The sequence below is a fragment of the Chrysemys picta genome, chromosome 4, assembly GCF_011386835.1.
Source record: "Chrysemys picta bellii isolate R12L10 chromosome 4, ASM1138683v2, whole genome shotgun sequence".
In the NCBI taxonomy this organism is placed as follows: domain Eukaryota; kingdom Metazoa; phylum Chordata; order Testudines; family Emydidae; genus Chrysemys; species Chrysemys picta.
In genome coordinates this window covers 145664714-145680200 of record NC_088794.1, presented here as the reverse complement: position 1 = coordinate 145680200, position 15487 = coordinate 145664714, and the positions used below count along the sequence as shown (strand labels likewise).

Genomic DNA, 15487 nt, shown 5'->3' with positions numbered 1-15487 from the left:
TTGCTTTCCAATTATTTTAAAGATTTATTGTTGTCTCTGAATGTATAAAAATTAGGTAGAGGTAAAAAAATCAATAAAACTTGGACTTGGCTAAGAGGAGAAGGCAGGTTCTACTAATTACATTTGCAATAACAGGGTCCATTAGATTCCACTTTGCTGTATGAAAACACTGGCAGCTGAACTATATTCAGCTGGCTTGGATAATAACGCACCTTAGCACTAAGTAAGGGGCGACACAGACAGTGGCCATCACCAAGCAAGAGGGAAATTGGCTTTTCAGAAGACTTGACAGTGGATGCTCTCATTAGAGGAGAGACAGATGAAGAAGTGTCAGCTGACCTCCCTTTTCCAATAGGTTCCTCTTCTACACCTAAGGGTACGTCTATACTTACCTCCGGGTCCGGCGGTAAGCAATCGATCTTCTGGGATCGATTTATCACGTCTTGTCTAGACGCGATAAATCGATCTTGGAAGTGCTCGCTGTTGATGCTGGTACTCCTGCTCGGCGAGAGGAGTACGTGGAGTCGACGGGGGAGCCTGCCTGCCGCGTGTGGACCTGCAGTAAGTTCGAACTAAGATAGTTTGACTTCAGCTATTCAGACTACGTGAATAACGTAGCTGAAGTTGCGTTTCTTAGTTCGAAGTGGGGGGTTAGTGTGGACCAGCCCTTTAAGAAATGTTTTCAACACTGCAACCAATTTCCCTGCTGCTCTTTATAGCTGCTGGTGTGAAATGATGTTTGGCTGCTTGCCCTGGCAAGGATTTGATCTCAGAGAAGAATTGGCTGAATGTTTAACCCCTGCTTGCCTGTCAGCATTAGGAACTCCCCGTGACTGCTCTCCTGATCTCCGTTTCAGTGTGACTCAAGAAGCCCACTGGATGTGTCTGTGATGTGCTCCATGCTGCAGTATCGACGTATGATCTGCTCTGTGCGTCAACATTCTCCCTGCGTGAGAGCTTCATGCCAAGACAGAATTGTCAATTGCACCATGAGGTGCAGCGGTTTGAGGAGGATCCTTCCCAGCTGCAATCTATGAAGCGGAGGAGCTGCTGGAGAGTGTCACAAATTAGATAAAATTACTCCCTAAGGGCCTTCACCAGCAGAATGGAGATGTGGTGTGGAAGCTGCAGGGGGTTACATATCAGGCTTTGGTACGTGGGTGGATCAATTTTGCAGGGAGCTAAATTCTGGATGAAAACGATTTCTCTGAATTTGTGGCACCCTGGCAAAACACCCACCTGGCAAAAATCTCATTGGGCCTAATCCTCCACCGGTGTAAATTGGCTCCACTGAAATCAGTGTGAGGGGTGAGATCTGGTGGTTTGGGGCCAGTGTGAGTGGAGGGTGCATAACAGAAGCCCATCACTGGAGTTCCTGGCCTGGGGAAGAGGGATTTTTTTTTACACTCAATCTGGTTCATACACTAGGCTTCTGTAACTTAAGACCCTTGACGTCAATGGGGCCAGGATTTCACTCTTGGTCTCTGGGAGGAAGTGTTTTCCCTGAAGTTCCCCTTGGGGGCTATACAAGATATTTGGCCCCTGTGTCAGCAGCAGGGACTGGATCTTGTACTGTTCCCTTTGGTGTTCCCTGTTTTTCTCCCCCAAACTTCAGCGCTGTTTCTCCTCAACCTTCTATTTACCTTCCCCATGGGGAAAAGGTCTCTGGTGACTTTCGGTGTCAACTTTGTGCACATACCTATTCTTGTGCATGTTCCCAGCACTTTCTCTTCTTGTCAACATGCTTGTGAACAAAACTTCGCTCTAAGAAATTTGAAGGTGGTTGAAAATACTGTCAAGTAAATTTGGGGCATTTATTCAAACAAATGTTTGTGATAAAACTTACTTTGCAATACTCCCTGAGCTCTGGTGCTGTTTGCTCGCTGTCTGCTTCGTTGTCAAAATCTGCTGCATCTTGGTGATGCTGCTGGCACTATAAATAATTTTTACAGCACTTTGGGAGGAAGAGCCAATATGAAATGTCTGATAATTGTATAGGAAATACGAGTAATACTATTATATGGGCACTGTGCATCACAGGAACACAATGTGCTTTACAAATATCAATTAACCTTCATAATGCCCTGGTGAGAAAAGGTAGGTATCATCATCCCTGTTTGAACGATGAATAAACTGAGGACCACGAAATTTGCCCAAGGTAACACAGTGAATTAGTACCAGAGCAGGAAGTGGGAGTCAAGAGTCCTGCCCCCCAGTCTCCAGATGTAACCATTAGGCTACATGCCTTCCATTCCCGATTATAGCTAGCGTTTACCAAGAGTAGATCTCCAAGCAATTAACAAAGGAGGGGAGTAGCCCTGCCATTTTACAGATGGGAAAACCGAGTCACAGAGCAGGGGTATCACCCAGCAGGCCAGGTCTCCTGAGTCCCAGTCCAGTGCTCTACGCACTATTCCAGAATGGGTGCCCAGTTCACCTCCCGCTGAAGTCAGTGGGAATCTTTCCATTGAGAACTTTGGATTAGGTCCTAGATCTCCAAATAACCTGATGGCTGGAGTGCTGCAGGGAGGAATGATGAGCACTATTCTGTCAGCTGGCCCAAGAAGCACTCGATCCCAGGAGTCTGTGTTCTGCTCTACACAGGTGTTGGGGGGGGGGGGGGGGTTGTACAGGGGAGATTCAGCTTCAGATTTCTCACCAGGCAAGCCTTGGGAACGCATGATGCAGAATACGACTAACAATTTGCTAATTTGCTTCAAATTAGCGCCTGCAGTTAATTTGTGCTGGACTCGCTCAGAAATCAGGCGTTTTCTGTTTTCCTCACAGTTCCTTTGCAAGGGCTCGCTCTTGAAGGAATCACCCGAACCGGCAGCTCTCTCTGTGTTGTCTGAGGGCGTAATGCTTCTGGGCAGCAGAGTAATGAGCAACACGACGGTTAGTCACTAAGGACACCTAAAAAGTGCAGCATTTTCTTTCTCCAGGCTTGACATTTACATAAGGGAGACAGTAAACTTCAAGAAGGGCCACCTATATGAAGGCCCAAAATAAACGCTCTCTGTAGGTGTGTTTCATAACGAGGTTATTTCTACGTGAGGCCTCATGGATAATGCACTGGACTGGGAGTCAGGAGAGCTGGCTTCTGTTCCTGTCTCTGCTGCTGACCTGCTGTGTGTCCTGGGCAGTGGTGAATTATCCACTGGGCCAACAGTCTGGTGCCCGGGGGCCTTGTAAAAATGGGCCCCCCCTCACTCCGACCCCTCTCCCCAGCTCTGCTTGCCCGGGGGGAGGGGAGCAGGGGAAGAAGAGGGCTTTGTCATTTCCATGCTACTCTCCCAGCACACTCTCATGGGGAGTTGCCTGCCTGTTTCCTCGACAACTGTGAGTGCTGGAGGGCAGAGCAAGCGAGGTGGGGTGAGGAGAAGCGAAGGGGAGGGGTAGTGGGAGGAGATAGGGAAGAGAAGGGGAAACGGGAATGGGTGGAGGGAAGCAGGAGACCAGCATGTGGCATCCCCTGGGCAGCAGCAGCCCCAGCAGGGAGGCAACCACGGTAGCACCAGAGCAGTGACATCGCTGCCACAGCTGGTGCCGAAGCGGCTGCCAGCAGCCGCTGGGGCTCCCCTGTTATGCCATCCTGCCCCCCGGCTCCCCCAGCCCTGGCAGCCCAGGTACCACTGTAGGCAGGGAGAGAGAGCCAGTGAACCCAGGGGACTGGCTTCAGCATGCACGTGGGGGTGCACGCATCTGCATGGGCGCGCTTTGCCCTCCCCCCAAATACAGCAGTCAAACTATGCCTATGGCCCCGGGAGTGAGGAGCTCTAGCTCCCTGCTGCGGCCTCAGGGCTGGGGAAGCTCTCGCTCCCTGCTGCTGCTTGGGGCCATGGTGGGGGAGGAGGACAGAGCTTCTCTGATCTTGGGGCCACAGTGGGGGGGCAGAATGGGGCTGACCATGCATGGAACGGGGCGGGGTGGCAGGGGGAAGGGGCAGAATGGGGTGGGGCTGTGGGCTGGGCCACAGGTGGAAGGGGCGGGGCGGGGGGCCCCGCTTGCTCTGGCCCAGGGCCCCACGAAACCTTAATGCACCTCTGGTCCTGGGCCAAGTCACTTTCCCTCTCTGAGTCTCAGTTTCCCCATCAGAAAAGGTCTGATAACATGTTTGTACAGCCCCTAGCACAATGTGGTCCTGGTCTATGACAAGGGCCCCTAGGTGCTACGGTAATGTAAACAATAATGTAAGATGCACTGCAAGTGTCATGAGGGACACGTCCTGGGGATACACAGCCAGCAGAAATCTGTAGGAAATAGAAATATACAAACCAAGATTCTTGGGAGGGCAGTGTCAAATCATCACTCCTTTGTGTAGCACCTCCCATCTAAGGATCCCAGGGGGTTTAACAATATTAACCCAGTAAGCCTTGCAATGCCCCTGGGAGGTAGATGCGGATGGGATGTCCCTTCATTTCCATCCATCTCCACTCTCTCTATTCTGAGCAACAGATGCAAGCAGCATAGGGACAGGCAATCTATAAACAGGCACGCTGGTATTTTAAGCGCGGTGTGAGCAGACTGCTGCAAATAATAATCATGCTGGGCTGAGTTTTCTGTTGGTCCTGTTGCATCCTGTATCTGTTCTGAGATAAAAAGCCCACTCTATAGCAACTCATTAGGTCTTGTGCAGCATCAGTGGTTAACAGTGTAATTAGTGACAGCGGCAAAGGGAGATTTCACAGACCCAGGAGAAAGGACGTTAATCTCTTGGCATTTCAGGGGACAACAAAGGTAGAACACTGCTTGTTAGAAAGAACAGCAGAAACAGTGCAGTCTATTAAGTGCCTAACAACTAAACACTGACCGGAGGGCGGTTGTGGCTATTGCTGGGAATAGATGAAAGCGCAGATTTTAATTTCAGAAAATGCCTTCTAGTCTCAAGATAGTAAAACGCCCATTCGAACAAAGAAAATCCCTCCTGTTTGGGGGCAGTTCAGTAGACTGGGATTACCTGCAAAATTTTGCATCCAAGTTTACGGTACCTGACTCTGATCCCTGGTGTAGGAGAAAGAGACTTTTTAGTGAGGAAGGGCAAGGTGAACGATTTCTGATCAATAAAAATATGGCTGTTGTTTACTGGATGTGTGGACAGCACCTAGCGCAATGGGGGCCGGATCTGGCTGAGACCTCTAGGAGCTACCACAATATTCATGTTAATATCATTTGCATTTGTCTTCTTCAAAGTATTTTACAAACATTAATCCTTGCAACATCCCAGTGATCATTATACCCTTTGTACAGCAAAACGGAGATACCGAGATTAGGGGACGGATCCGAAGTCCATCAAGGTCAATGGAATCCTTTCCATTGGCTTCTGTGGATTTGGATCAGGTCCTAAGTGACTTAGAATCATAGAATCATAGAATCATAGAATATCAGAGTTGGAAGGGACCTCAAGAGGTCATCTAGTCCAACCCCCTGCTCAAAGCAGGACCAATTCCCAGCTAAATCATCCCAGCCAGGGCTTTGTCAAACCGGGCCTTAAAAACCTCCAAGGAAGGAGACTCCACCACCTCCCTAGGTAACGCATTCCAGTGTTTCACCACCCTCCTAGTGAAATAGTTTTTCCTGATATCCAACCTGGACCTCCCCCACTACAACTTGAGACCATTGCTCCTTGTTCTGTCATCTGCCACCACTGAGAACAGCCGAGCTCCATCCTCTTTGGAACCCCCCTTCAGGTAGTTGAAGGCTGCGACTTGGCAAGGGGCGATTAGGGAATCAGTACTGGAGCTGTGATTAGGACTCAAGATGTCTTGGCTCCTGTGCTCAGCCTGTGAGAGTCCACCTAGAACGAGTCCAAAGCATCCTCTGAAAGTTGGACACAACTCAAAGGCCTTCTTGGTTTGGGGCAGTAGTTAAAGCTGAAGGAACCAAAGCACCAGAAGAAAAGCTCTCTCTCCTTGCAATAGACCTCGCTGGATTCGTGAGGAGCCAGGAATCTCATGAGAGCATCTGCGTCTCTCACATTTCTAGCTTAATTTTCAAAGAGGTTCAAGGAAAGTTCAGCTATGCTTTGGGAAAACATTGGAACTTCAGAATGTTTGCATGAACCGACTGTCTGAGGCTCGCACTTCAGTGCTTCACAGCCAATAAGAGACCCAGTCCAGTACAGATATTGTGGCGACATGGCCGAGTTGGTATTGGCCTCACAAGCTAATGTAGCAATGCTGTACATGACTGTGGTACCGTGGTGACCCAGCAGGACACCAATGATAGGAAAGGAATTGCCTTGTATTAATGTGGTACATCCTAGAGTGTAGCCACTCTCCTGTGTGTTAAGAATGTCTATTCTATTACATCTAGGCATATACACCCGGCTTATCACCACTCCTGGTATCTGAGCACCTCGTATTCCTTCTTAATTGTTTTAGATCTTGATACACAACCATTTATATGATTGTCTTTAAAAAATTTAGAAGCGTGGCAGATGGGCTTTAAAGGGGCCGGTGGATTATAGCATTGTTATAGCATTATAAAAATAACAGAAAGTATGCTGATGTTCTGAATACAGGGGCAGAAATTGGAGCAAGGATGGTCTTACGGCGCAAGCAGTGTGTTGGGATCAGTAGATCTAGGTTCAATTCTCAGCTCAGAAATGGGCTCCCAATGGGACCTTGGCCAAGCCTCAGTTCCTCATCTTCTGCTGGTGTGTTCTCTTTCCCCTCACCCTTTAGATGACTGCTGTACTCAGATGGTGAGCTCTTTGGGATAGGCACTGTTTCTCAGTGTGTACATGTACAGCACCTGGCATAATGCCAATGGGGGGGCTTCCGAGCGCTACCCTAATCCAGATTCATAATAATGAACTTCTTACAATATGATCCACTCCTGCAATGTAACTGAGGGCATTTACCACATTCCACAGGAGATCATCAGCTGAGCAGGTGTGAAAATGTGGTGGTGGAGTGATCTCACTGCCTGAATTCCTCTTTCTGCCTGAGTTCTTCTGTCTTCTGGGATCTCAGATGTGAATGATGCTAGCGGCTACCCACACAGGATCTCTACAGCAGCAGTTTAACATTAGCCTGAAGCAGCACTATCTTGCTATGGATCAACTCTTAGAGAGCTGGTGAGATGCTCAAGAGCTTTCGCTTAGCTCTGGACCAGGTTTTTACATTGAGTTTTGCCCTTGGAACCTCCTAGCCCCTGAGATGATACAATCTTTTTAAAAGTATGCAAGAGTCTAAATGCAGCAAAACAGCTAACTAGACAGGCTTCCACCTTCCATCTCCCCTCCCATAAATAGCTGGACCTGGTTTTACCCACAGTGCTGTGTGTAGGGGATGGGTGGCTTGGAGAACATCGTGGAGATGAGAGCTGGACTGGCCAGCATTAGGGTGAATCAACCAGACTTGGATAAATTTAATTTAACCAGGCCTATGTCAGAATATTTAAATACTTGCTGTGTTCAGAAGGTTCAGAGGGTGTGAGCTATTAGTCCATCAAAACATCAGGTAGTCAGCGGACACGAAAGAAAGGGATGCACTCTCTTCTTGTATCTTAGATCATCAAGAACCATCACTACAAACCTACAGGAGCAGGACTGGGTACTGTACTTAAAGTCAGCCTCTGGGTGGGCTTTTCAAGAGCTCTCTGCATTGGCATAACTCTGCTCCCAGGGAAGCCAAGGGCAGAGTCACCATTAACTGCTAAGGGAGCCATGTCAGGCCAGCACGGAGTGCTTTTAAAACCCCCACCCCCAGAGTTTTCCCATGGAACGAATCACTGATGAGCTGCAAGCAAAAGGCACAACGCAAGTTGGCTCTCAAAAATGAGCATGGAAGCTGAGCACAAATATTTAGTTATTTACTTGCCTAGCCTTGATGCTATTCTTCTTCCAGACTGCAGGGAGAAACACCCCCAGATTCCACATCTGATTTGTGGGGCCACAACCAAGACCAAACCGCTGAAGAGACCATGACAAGAGAAAGAACCATTGGACAGTGAGTTGCCTCCTTTGCCATTTCTGCTGCCAGGAGGCTGAGGGCGAGTTCCCAAGACAGCACTGGATTGCGAGGCCCCAAAAGTGCAGGGCTCCAAGCACTCAGTGGCATTGCTCGTATCTGAAGCCAGCCTGTGTGGTGGATATTGGGATTATTAGCCATTAAAATACAAAACCGAGTGAAAGCCAGGCTGGATCCAGCCTTGTGATCTGAATGCACAGTGTTGGTATGTGTTACAATAGCACAACCATAACACGTGCATATCCAGCCAGGAAATGGACAACTCACTAGAGGAGAAGGGAGAGAAATACTTGATGCTAGACATAAGTAGATAAATAGCCTCTCTGACGGGTTGCATTTCCTCCATTTCCACCTAAAAATGGTGTGTTGTGTCTCAGCAGCATTTCCTGACACCCACCAGCCTCTGGTAGCTATAGAAACTTGAAACAAAGCTACTGTAACAAAAATATTCTTGTCATGCATTTCCTTCTCCAGTGGTGTGTGGCTTCCCTCCTGCAAGCACCAACGCCAGCCCAAGCAGCTAAGGATAAGACCTGCAGAACCCCCCAACCAGACCTTCTCCTTGGTTCAAATTTTTAGATAACTTGCAGCAAGTAACTTTATGTCTGAACCACAACGTGGGAAAAACAGTAACAGAACAGACTAAATCAACAGGGTGATATCAGTCCTGCCCGTTGCTCAGGAGTGTGGGAGACGATTTTCTTCTGAATGTTACTATCCATGTAAATTCCTAAGTGGAACAATATCTGTGCTTAGTACCGTGGCAATAGGTTTTTCGCTAGCACTCAAGATAAATAGATGAATACTCAGCCGTAGGGAAGCGATTGCTGAGCCCAAGGAGAGGTAGAGCCAGAGGAGGACAGCGAATGCCAATAGTAGATTTATAAGTGGAATCCTGTGGCTTAGTCCTCAATGCAAGGGGATGGACAAACCTATTATCAGGTGATTGCACAACTGCTTGGCAAATGGTACTCAGAGTAATTATCAATGGGTCACAATCAAGCTGGAAGAGCATATCGAGTGGGGTGCCGCAAAGATCTGCCCTGGGTCTGGTGCTGTTCAATATCTTCATCAATGATTTGGATAACGGCATGGAGAACACACTTATCAAATTTGCGGACGATACCAAGCTGGGAGGAGTTGCAAGGGCTTTGGAGGATAGGATTATAATTCAAAATGATCTGGACAAACTGGAGAAATGGTCTGAAGTAAATAGGATGAAATTCAATAAGGACAAATATAAAGTATTCCACTTAGGAAGGAACAATCAGTTGCACACATACAAAATGGGAAATGACTGCCTAGGAAGGAGTACTGCGGAAAGGGATCTGGGGGGCATAGTGGACCACAAGTTAAATATGAGTCAATAGTGTAACACTGTTGCAAAAAAGCAAACATCATTCTGGGGTGTTTTAGTAGGAGTGTTGTAAGCAAGACACAAGAAATAATTTTTCTACTTTACACAGCACTGATAAGGCCTCAGCTGGACTACTGTGTCCAGTTCTGGGCACCACACTTTGGGAAAGATTTGGACAAATTAGAGAAATTCCAGAGGGAGCAACAAAAATGGTTAAAAGTCTAGGAAACAGGACATATGAGGGAAGATTGAAAAAATAGGGTTTGTTTAGTCTGGAGAAGAGAAGACTGAGAGGGGACATGACAACAGTTTTCAAGTATGTAAAGGGTTGTTACAAGGAGGAGGAAGAAAAATGGTTCTCCTTAACCTCTGAGGATAGGACAAGAAGTAATGGGCTTAATTTGCAGCAAGGGCGGTTTAGGTTGGACATTAGGAAAAACTTAACTGTCAGGGTGGTTAAGCACTGGCACAAATTGCCTGGGGAGGTTGTGGAATCTCCATCACTGGAGGTTTTTAAGAGCAGGTTAGACAAACACCTCATAGACTCATAAACTTTAAGGTCAGAAGGGACCATTGTGATCTTCTAGTCTGACCTCCTCCACACCGCAGGCCACAGAATCTCACCCACCCACTCCTGTAACAAATCCCTGACCTATGTCTGAGCTACTGAAGTCCTCAAATCATGGTTTAAAGACTTCAAGGTGCAGAGAATCCTCCAGCAAGTGACCCGTGCTCCATGCTGCAGAGGAAGGCGAAAACCCCCCAGGGCCTCTGCTAATCTGCCCTGGAGGAAAATTCCTTCCCGTCCCCAAATATGGTGATCAGCTAAACCCTGAGCATGTGGGCAAGACTCACCAGCCAGACACCCAGGAAAGAATTCTTTGTAGTAACTCAGATCCCACCCCATCTAACATCCCATCACAGGCCATTGGGCATATTTACCGCTAATAGTCAAAGATCAATTAATTGCCAAAATTAGGCTATCCCATCATACCATCCCTTCCATAAACTTATCAAGCTCAGTATTGAAGCCAGATATGTCTTTTGCCTCTACTGCTCCCCTTGGAAGGCTATTCCAGAACTTCACTCCTCAGATGATTAGAAACCTTCGTCTAATTTCAAGTAAGGGATGGTCTAGAAATACTTAGTCCTGCCTTGTGTGCAGGGGACTGGACTAGATGGCCTATCAAAGTCCCTTCCAGTCCTACATTCCTCTGATTCTGTGTGGTCCAGGACACAAGGGATCCACTCTGAATCTGCATGGCTCAAGCCCCGTCTCCCTTACCATGCAGGTTTTAGAATGGTCAGTTAGCAGCAACACATTGCCCCAGCCACAAGCTCAACCCTGATGTGGAAGGATTATCTCTGGTGATGAGCGGGTGATTGCTGCTCCAAGTTCACTGTATCCTTAGTTTCTTTGCTGAGACTATTAACACGGATACCGACTGTGGCGGTGGTTTTTGTGATGTGGAATCAAACTGAAACCATCAGCTCGCTTCTTCTAGCCACTGAACTTGTAATATTTGATTAGCAACGTACCTGTCAACCCTCTGGGACCCAGAGGCAGGACAATGATGCAAACAGAGGGTACACAAGAGAATTGTCAGCATGTGCCGGGTATACTATCGTGGAAGGAGCATTCTTGTGTGTGCTCAAAGACATATTTGGTTCTAAAATAAGGGGCAGCTGATGAATTTGTTCACTCCTGAATTTGAGCTGGTTGAGCTAGAGATGAAAGGCAAAACATCCAATAACCAATCCCAGGAGCTATCCATGTTTCCTCTTTCAAACACTCATCCTGGATCTTAACATCCTGTTTTGCTCGGCGCGTTCTGTGAGAATTAGCATGTTAGTGAGATAATCCGTCCCTTATTGCTCGGTGAGGAGACATGACAAATCAGTTCTGGCTTATGTTCCTTATGAATGTGACTTCAAGGCTGCATTGGAGGATTTAGATATTGCTTTCTTTGAGTAAGATACAGCCGTATCAGTTTGAACCACAAAAGGTTACAGCTCCCTCCAGGACCCAGTTAGACTCTTGGCGAGCATTAGAGGGATGCGAGGATGACAGATGGCTAAAAGATGCCAATTAATTGTAAGTAAACAACATGTTTTGTTGTTTGATTTCGAGGGGGTGAGGGAGGCAATAGAAGAAGACAAAACACCAAGCATACAGATTAGTCTTCTCTTGATCTCCTCTGTAGATACATGATAAATTGTAGTGTCACTTTCACAGCGCTCTAGTTAAGAGTCACTTTTGGCTGCATTGTTTCACTCTGTCATTTTGAAGCAGCTTCAGGCAGAAATTTGGCGTGCCTGGGTTTAGCACAACAATATATTTTTCTCCTTGAAATTTGTTAAAGGGGAGGAGGGTTGCAGCTGTTTTGTTGGAACAAATGGGAGGAAAAATGGATGCTCAATGGCTTAGTAAAGAATAACACGCCACTATCAGTATTAAGTTCATGAAGTCCACAAAGGACCTTGCCATGGCAATCATTTAACCCGGAAAATGTTCAGATATACACTGATAGATCCCAGAACAAAACCCTAAGATACTAGATACCAGGCCAGATCCTCAGCTGGTATAAACAGGCATAGATTTACTGAGGCCAATGGAGCTACACCAGTTGACACCATCTGAGGATCCAGATCACTAAACCTAAGTCCTGTTTACTACCAGATGTGCCACTTCAGACCTAAATTATGCAGCCAGGCTCTCCAGTTTCTGAGGCACAACTGTACTAACGTCTGCAGTGCACAGAGAATTATGTGGCAATATTAATTTTATTCTAAAAAGTTACCACACTGTGAAATACCCAGTCTGTTTGTCCTGTAGCAAAGCACACCACTCCTGCATTGCTTCTGCTGGCCCCCTCCTGGGGGACATGATGTTAGGAACTGTGCATGGTGGGGGAAGAATTCCTAAATCACATCAGACTGGCGTTCTGGATTATTGCTGGGCGACATTTTTCACACACAACTTTTTTCAGTGAAAAATGCTGATTCGGTTTCACTGAAACATTCTGCGAGTTTGTGTCCATTTCATCAAATTGTCTCAGTCAAAAAAAAAAATCTTAACAACAACAACAAAAAAATCCTGATAAAATCCAAAACATTTCATTTTGACATTTTTGAAACAAAATGCTTCAAATTGTTTGGTTCAAAAAATTCTGTGTGATTCATGGTTTTCTTCAATTTCATGTAAAAAAATCAGAAATGTTAAAAAATGCTGAACATCTAAATTAAACGTTTCAATTGACCCCAAAATGTGGGGTTTTTTGATGTGTGTGTGGGTTGTACTTTTTGATTCACCAAAAGAAATTTTGGTTAAACCTGAAACAATTTTTTCCCTGTTTTTTTTTTTTTTTTTCCAGAATTGCCAGCGAACTGAGGAACCTGTTAGTCACCCAGCTCCACTCTGGATGTTCATAGAAGGGACCTTGAGAGGTGATCTAGTCTAGTCCCCTGCCAGGGCTGGCTCTGGGCACCAGCAAAACAAGCTGGTGCTTGGGGCGGCACATTTTTAGGGGCGGCATGGCCGGCGCCAGAATGCCGCCCCTAAAAATGTGCTCCAGCCGCCCTAGCTCACCTCCGCTGCTGCTGCCACGGCGCGCGAAACAGCTGATTCGCGCGCCGCTACTCGCCCTCCCTCCCAGGCTCTCAAACCTGGGAGGGAGGGGGAGATCCCGAGTGGCTGCGGCGCGCGAAACAGCCGTTTCGCGCGCTGCTGCTCCCCCTCCCTCCCAGACTTGAGAGCCTGGGGGGAGGAGGCAGGGCTGGGGATTTGGGGAAGGGGCAGAGTTGAGGCGGGGCCGGGGGTGGAGTAATTAAAGAACCGGGGGGGAGGGGCGGCCAAAATTGTTTTTGCTTTGGGCGGCAAAAATCCTAGAGCCGGCCCTGTCCCCTGCACTCAAGGTAGGAGTAAGTATATGTTAGCTTTGTCCTCCTACAAGCCTCTTCTATTCTCCACTAGACAGGTCTTCTGCTCTTCCAGCCCTCCGAGGGTGTGTCTAAACTGCAGTCTGTGGTGTGAGTAGACATACCCGCGCTAGCTTTACTTGTGCTTGCATAGCTAAAAATAGCAGGGACAATGTGGCAACACGGGGTTCAGCATGGGCTAGCAATGCGAAAATGCACCCAGGCCACCCTGTGTGCGTCTACATCTGCATCTACACTGCTGCGTCTACACTGCTATTTCTAGCTGTGCTAGCGTGGGTAAAACTAGCATCGATATGTCTACTTGCGCTGCGGTCCCGCCTCGGATTGCAGCACTGGAGTTTGGACGGGGCAGGTTTGCTCTCGTTCTTGCTGCTATTCTGAATTGTACACGATCTCCTCTTCGCTGCTTGTCTTTCAAGGTTATGTAGGCCCCATGAAGGGCCGAGTGGGAGGCTTGAATGTGATGCACTAAGCTAATGCCGGGATTCAGGAGACGGATGGTGTAATGGTGGAGGAAGGGTATGTCTACGCTGCGATAACAGAGCCGTGACATGGCTGCAGCTGGCCGGAGTCAGCTGACTTGGGCTCGGGCTGCGGGGCTATAAAATTGCAGTGAGGTGGGTCTCAGAGCCCGTGATAGGGTGGGTCTCAGAGCCCGGGCCCACGCCCAAGCGTGTACACTGTAGTTTTTAGTCCTGCGAGCCTCAGTGCCGTGGGGTTTTTTATCGCAGTGTCGACCTACCCAAAGGTGGCTGGGCCGTACATTCTGGGCGGACTGAAGGAGGGGAGAGGAGGAGCGTATAATGACCAAGACCTGGGCAAGAGAGAAAGATGTGACAGGACGTAGCAGGCGACTGGATACGGCGGAATGACAGCACCCGGTCAAAGATGAGGCGAAGTTTGTGAGCCGGAGATGGGAATGAGAGCGGATAATAATTGGTTCAATCATAGGCTTGTTGTATGTTACTTGGCTCGAGGCTACTGTAGTGCTGCAGGCAGCTACTGCATAGATATATAGAATGCCTTTGGGGTCTTGTATGGCTGCTCTTTTACTCAATCTCGTCAAAAAGGAGTTGCTCAAAACCCTGCTCTTGTTCTCCACGTTCACAGGAGCCTCGTGTTCTTTTTCTTTGAGCACTTGGTGAGGGGAAAGACGGGTCGCGCCACGTCCCTGGAAGAAAAGGAACGCGCCGGAGGACAACAGTTCAGAAAATCTCTCTGAGCGTCGGGTCTCTTAATTTGAAACAGGTTGAGAAGCGAGTTCCCCGAGGCGGCTACACTGTATTTAAGAGGAGGGAAGAATTCAAAATGCAGGGCTAGAATGTGAGAGGCAAGGTGGGTGAGGTGATATCTTGTATTGGACCAACTTCTGTTGGTGAGAGGGACAAGCTTTCAAGCCACATAGAGCTCTTCTGCGGGTCGTATCCTGGGTCATTTAACTACAGCCCTGTATGGGGCACAGTGCAGAATGGCACCTCCCTGATCCTGCTGGTGGTATTATCTATTTATAATTTGTATTACAGTAACCTGCCCCACCCCACCCCACTGAGCTCAGAGTCCCGTTGCGCTGGGTATTGCACATCCACATAGAAATATATAGTCCCTGCCCCAAAGAGCTTGCAATGTAAAAGGACAAGATGGCCCAAAGGAGGGGTGGAAAGTTGGCCCAGTGGCCAGGGCGCTAGCCTACAATTTATTAGACCCAGGTTCTATTCCCTGCTCTGTTACATGCTTCTTATGTGATCTTGGGCAAGTCACTTAGGGCAGCGTTTCTCAATGACCGGACAGGTGCCGGTCCCTGAGATCTCCCTGACACAGTCTATGAGTCCATGAGGAAGGCGGCAAGCCAGTATCGAAAAGCTTGAGAAACGCTGACTTAGGGTCCACATCTACACTGCAGCTGGGAGTTGTGACTCCCAGTGCTGGTTGACGTACACACACTAGCTCTTCCCAAGGTAGCATCTAGCAATGACTGTGTGTGGGTGCAAGGACATAGTGATGGCTTGGGCTAGCAGCCAGAACACAATCCCCACCTCCTCCCCAGGTATGCACCTGGCCACTCCCATGCTAGTGCTTGTATGTCTACCTGAGTTGGGAGTGACTCTTCCCAGCGTGTAGCCTTACTCGCTTGGTGCCTTGGTCGGCCATCTGCCCAGCGGGGATAACAGCCCTTCTCTGACTCACACGGGTGCTGGGAGGATACGATTTTGTGACACTG

General features: G+C 48.0%; 1 long non-coding RNA gene across 1 annotated transcript; it reads left to right on the top strand.

The window, feature by feature from the left end:
• The first annotated feature begins 11196 nt into the window (after positions 1 to 11196).
• On the top strand, positions 11197 to 14604 carry LOC135983231 (uncharacterized). The gene is made up of 3 exons (XR_010600830.1): positions 11197 to 11425; positions 12705 to 12777; positions 14380 to 14604. It is a non-coding gene; the product is annotated as an uncharacterized LOC135983231 (long non-coding RNA).
• Positions 14605 to 15487: the final 883 nt, after the last annotated feature.